Source organism: Sceloporus undulatus, chromosome 2 (genome assembly GCF_019175285.1).
Source record: "Sceloporus undulatus isolate JIND9_A2432 ecotype Alabama chromosome 2, SceUnd_v1.1, whole genome shotgun sequence".
Lineage (NCBI taxonomy): Eukaryota > Metazoa > Chordata > Lepidosauria > Squamata > Phrynosomatidae > Sceloporus > Sceloporus undulatus.
The window spans coordinates 331,315,662-331,321,722 of NC_056523.1; positions in this window are offsets into that span (position 1 = coordinate 331,315,662).

Consider the following 6,061-nt stretch of genomic DNA (forward strand, 5'->3'; position numbering starts at 1 on the left):
AGAAGGAGGCTACACTACACTCCAAGGGAGTGTGTTCCACTATCGAACAGCCCTTACTGTCAGGAAGTTCTTCCTAATGTTCAAGTGGAATCTCCTTTCCTGTAGCTTGCATCCATTGCTCTGGGTTCTAGTCTCTGGAGCAGCAGAAAACAAGCTAGCTCCTTCCTCAATATGACATCCCTTCAAGTACTGTATCTAAACAGGGTTATCATATCACCTCTTAACCTTCTTTTCTCCAGGCTAAACATCCCCAGCTCCCTAAGTCTCTCCTCATAGGGCTTCATGATTTCCAGACCTTTCACCATTTTAGTCTCCCTCCTTTGGACACACTCCAGTTTCTCAATGTCCTTTTTGAATTGTGGTGCCCAGAACTGGACACAATATTCCAGGGGGGACCTGACCAGAGCAGAATACAGTAGCACTATGACTTCCCTTGATCTAGACACTATACTTCTATTGATGCAGCCTAAAATAGCATTGGCCTTGATTTATAACTTGTTGATATAGGTTGATATGTTTTTATATATCCTGTTGTATAAATGTCTTGTTGTAAAAATTTATCTTGTAAAAATGCAAGCTTTGTAAAATAAAGATATATTAATTTAAAAAAGGGGGGGGACTGCATTGGCCTTTTTAGCTGCCGCATTGCACTGTTGACTCATGTTCAACTTGTGGTCTACTTGGACTCCTAGATCCCTTTCACACGTAGTTTCATTCAGCCAGGTGTCCCCCATAATCCTATATCTGTGCATTTTATTTTTCTGCCCTAAGTGCAATACCTTACATTTCTCCGTGTTGAATTTCATTTTGTTAGCTTTGGCCCAGCTTTCTAGTCTATTCAGGTCATCTTGAATCTTGATCATGTCCTCTGAGGTATTAGCTATCCTCCTAATTTGGTGTAATCTGAAAATTTGATAAGTATGCCCCCAATTCTGTCATCCAGGTCATTGATAAAGATGTTGAATAGCACTGGGCCCTGGACAGAGCCCTGTGGGACCCCAATGGTCACTTCTCTTCAGGATGAAAAGGAGCCGTTGTTTTTTTAAATATTTTTATTAAATTTGATCAAAAACAAATAAACAAACACATATCTACATATAATAATTCTAACTTCAAAGAAAAAAAATAAACAACAACAACAACAAAAATCCTACAACATTCATCCCTCCACCCTTCCCATCACCATTCCAACATTCATTCTAAAAAGACTTCCTTCCTCTTTATACATTATAACATTCTACCAGTATCTCTTATATACACCTTATATTTTTCCTATACTGTATTATCTACCTTCCTTTACTAAATATAATTATCTTCTCCACTATGTATATCATCCTTATTCACCTAATATTATTCTTAAATCAGATATATTACACTTATAAATTAGATGTCATAATCTTCAAATTGTTTCCTCATGTATTCCATTACCAAATCCCATTCCTTTTTAATTTTTCCTGTAATATTATTTATAGATTTATCTCTTATTATTTGTGTTAATTTATCCATTTCTATTATTTCTGTTAGTTTCAATAGCCATTCCTCTTTTTTTTGGTATATCTTTATTTTTCCATTTTTGTGCCAACAACATTCTAGCTATTGTTACCATATAAAATAATTGTTTCCCGTATTTCAAATTTATTTCCTTATCAAATATTCCCAATAAAAATATTTCAGGTTTCATTTCTAATTTGATATGTAATATTTCATTAATTAGCTCTCTGATTTGCTTCCAAAATTTTTTAACTTCTTTGCAGTTCCACCAACAATGTAAGAATGATCCTGTTATTTCTTCACATTTCCAACATTTATTGTTTTTATTTTTATAAATTTTTGCTAATCTTTCCGGTGTCAGATACCAACAGTAAAACATTTTATACCAATTTTCTTTTAAGTTTTGAGATGCTGTACATTTCAACCCCTTTTTCCAAATATACAGTATTCCCATTTTTCCAGTGGAATGTTATAGCCAAAGTCTCTAGCCCATTTTATTATTGTTTCTTTAACTATTTCATCTTCCGTGTTTAATTGTAATAATCTTTTATAAGTTTTCCCAATCAATTTCTCCTGTTCATTGATTAGTAGTGTTTCCAAATCCGTTTTATTTTCCTCTTCTCCAAAATCTTTTAAATCTTTCTTCATTCTCTCGTAAATTCTCCTATATGCATACCAACCAGCATCAAATCCAATTTGTTCCAATTCTTCCTGGGTTTTTATTACAAATTTACCTGATTCAATTTTTAACAAATCTCTATAAGTAAACCACTTTTCCCTTCTGATCATTTCCTTCCTATAAATAGCCTCATGTGGCGATAACCATAATGGTAATGAATGAATAATATTTATTTTATATTTATTCCAAATCCTCATTATATTCCTTCTTACACAATGATTATTAATAAGTTGGTTACTTTTTTCCTTATCATAAGCTAAATAAGCATGGAATCCAAAACTTAATCCCTCACCTTCTAATTCAAGCATTCTTTTTTCTTCCAATTTCATCCAATCCTTTATCCACATTAGACTACTAGCATCATAATATAATTGTAAATTTGGTAAGGACATACCTCCTCTCTCCTGGGCATGAAAAGGAGCCGTTGTTGAGCACTCTCTGGGTTCGGCCCGTCAACCAATTACAGATCCATGTAATAGTTACTTTGTCTAGCCCACATTTTACAAGCTTCTTTGCAAGAATGTCATGGGTTAGTCATTTAATTGTATGTTTTATATTTTCATTTAACTTTTGTAGTGTTTTTAATCTGTATTGATTTTAAAATCTTGTTTGCTGTCTTGAGGCCCATTATGGGGGGAAAGGCAGGGTATAAATGAATGAAATAATAATAATAATAATAATAATAATAATAATAATAATAATAATAATAATAATAATAATAATAATAGTTGTTGTTATAACAACAGCACTGCATACAGCATAAATATACTACATGATTCTCCTCTGCAGCCACTAGAGGGCGTCCTGACCCCAATATTGACACTCAACCCTGTCATTGTGGGGAAAGCCAGCCTGGTGCAGTCATCAATACATCAATACATCAGTAGAGCCTGGTGTTGTGGTTTGAGTGTTGGGCTACAACTCTGGAGACCAGGGCTTTGAATCCCAGCTTCGCCATGAAACCCACTGGGTGATCTTGGGCAAGTCACACTGTCTCAGCCGCAGAGGATGCCAATGGCAAAGCCCCCTGATGAAATTTGCTAAGAAAAAAATCCACACAAGGCTTGCCTTATGATCTCCATAAGTTGGAAACAACTTTTTTTAAAAAAAAAATCACCTTTATTCGTTTTCATACTTATTGTCCTTTTCACACACAAAATCCTTTCCACATTTTTCAACACAATGTTACTTTCCTCTATCTGCCTCTTTACACAGCTTCAGTTTTTCCATTCCGATTACTTTGCATCATATCCCCATACTTGCTCCTATACGATTGAACCTTTATCTGCCATTCCTCTTCCCATTCGTTCATCCTTTTGACATCTCTTAATGATATTATAGCTTTATATAATACAAGTTATATAAAATCTATGGTCTGAATGTATTAACCTAGATCTAAATTTAGATATGTATATCTATCTATCCATACTCTGTTAGTCATTATATCTTTTCTTAATTCTTTCCTTTGTCCAACCTTTTCCTAAAACCCACTCCCTTAATTTCCTTTCCATCTCTTTCTGCCTACTTAACTCATGCTATATAAATAAAGTATAATAATAATAATAATATAACTCTTACTTCCATTCCTTTCACTTCTTCCTCTTTTTCTCCAGATTTTGGAATATTTGTTTATATTTGTTGTTGTTGTTGTTGTTGTTGTGTGCTTTCAAGTCATTTCGGACTTGTGGCGACCCCGTCACAGGGTTTTCTTGGCAAGTTTCTTCAGAGTGGATTTACCATTGCCATCCTCTGAGGTTGAGAGAGTGTGACTTTGCCCAAGGTTACCAAGAGGGTTTCATGGCTCAGTGGGGATTTGAACCCTGGTCAGGGGAGTCGTAGCCCAGCACTCAGACCATTACACCAGACTGGCTCATTTGGAGATGGGACCCAGCTCTACCCAAGAAACTCATTTCTGTTTGGTATACATGCATAGCCTGAAGGCAATTTTATACAGTATTTTAAATAACTTGGTACATGAAACAAAGTTTGTGTATGTATACTGAACCAGTGGAAAGCAAAAGGGTCAGTTGCTCAGCCACCATGAAAAAAATTTTGGATTCTGGAATGTAATATTCCAGATAAAGGACACTCGACCTGTGTATCACAAAACTATACAGTATTGCCTGGGATCCCATAGGATGCAACCGTGGCAGTTAAAGTGGCATCAAAGTGCTATAAATTAGCCAGTATGGATACACCCTCGGAGTTTACTCATCAGACAATGCAAACCCAAGCTTCTTAGGTTGCAAACTATAGGAAAACAGATTCCACTTAAACATTAGGAAGATATATTTAAGGCATATTTAAATATTTGAAGGGATGTCATAAAGCGGATGGAGTTTTCTGCTGCTCCAGAGAACAGCACCCAGAACAGTGGATGCAAAGTAGAGGAAAAGAGATTCCAGCTCAACATTAGGAGGAACTTCCTGACAGTCAGGGCTGTTCGACAGTGGAACACACTCCTTCCTCGGAGTGTGATGAAGTCTCCTTCCTTGGAGGTCTATAAGCAGAGGCTGGATGGGCATCTGTCAGGGATGTTTTGATAGAGATGCATGGCAGGGGATTGGTCTGGATGGCCCTTGTAGTATCTTCCAACTCTATGATCCTAGAAGCTTCTCATCATTGAACAGCTCTAGTTTTTTCTAGCATTGAAGAGAGAGAAATTGCAACCTCTTCCCATCCAGAATTCTCCTATTTGCTGCGTTCACATGCCTTCTGGATCACTCTGTCCCTTTCCTCTTGGGGGCTGAACTGAATTTGCAATTGTAAATGCTCCACTGGAGTTTTAAGATACTGCCAAATTTTATGAGAAGGCAGAATTCATACTGAGGAGCAGTGCCTTTCTTTGTGTCCTTGTATATTTGAGCACCCTCCGCCTTCCAAATGGGAAAGCTTAGGGGGGCACATGTTCAGTTAAGTGCATATGGGTCTATGTTGACTGAGAGCATGCTCTTGATCTCTGATATTGGTAGTTGATGTTCTCGCAAACAAGCTAGTAAAATGTGAGCTAGTCAATGCAACGGTTAAATGAAATAGTAATTGGTTGACCGGTTGAACCCAAAAGGTGCTCAACAACGGCTCCTTTTCATCCTGGAGAGAAGTGACCAGTTTGGTTTCCAGTGGGGTTCTGTCCTGGGCCCAGTTTGCTATTCAGCATCTTTATCAATGACTTAGATCAGTGGTCCCCAAATTGTGCTCTTTAAGGGATTTTGGACGTTGGCTCCCATAATCCCAGACTACTTGCCAACATGGCTGAGGTTTCTGAGAGCTGAAGTCCAAAATCTCTTAAAGGGATGGGGACCACTGACTTAGATGAAAGAATTAGGGAGCGTGCTTACCCAGTTTGCAGATGACAGCAAATTAGGATGAGTAGCTAATATCCCAGAGGACAGGTTCAAAATTCAAAGTGACCTGAATAGACTAGAAAGCTGGGCCAAAGCTAACAAAATGAATTTCAACACAGAGAAATGTAAGGTACTAAACTTTGGGCAAAAAAATTGAAATGCACATTTATAGGATGGGGGATACCACCACAAGTTGAACATGAGGCAACAGAGTGTTGCAGCAGCCAAAAAACCCCAATGCAATTCTAGACTGTATCAATAGAACTATAGTGTCTCAAGCAAAAGAAGAGATCCCAAGGAGCCATCCAGTCCAACCCCATTCTGCTATGCAAGAAGACTCAATCCAAGCCATCCCTATGACAGATGGCCTTCCAGCCTCTGTTTAGAAACCTCCAAAGGAGACTCCACCACACGCCAAGGGAGTGTCTTCAACCAATGCTTGTCATCAGGAAGTTCATGATGTTGAGGTGGAATCTCTTTTCCTGTAGTTTTCATCCATAGCTCCATGTCCTATTCTCTGGAGCAGCAGAAAATAAGCTTGCTTCAT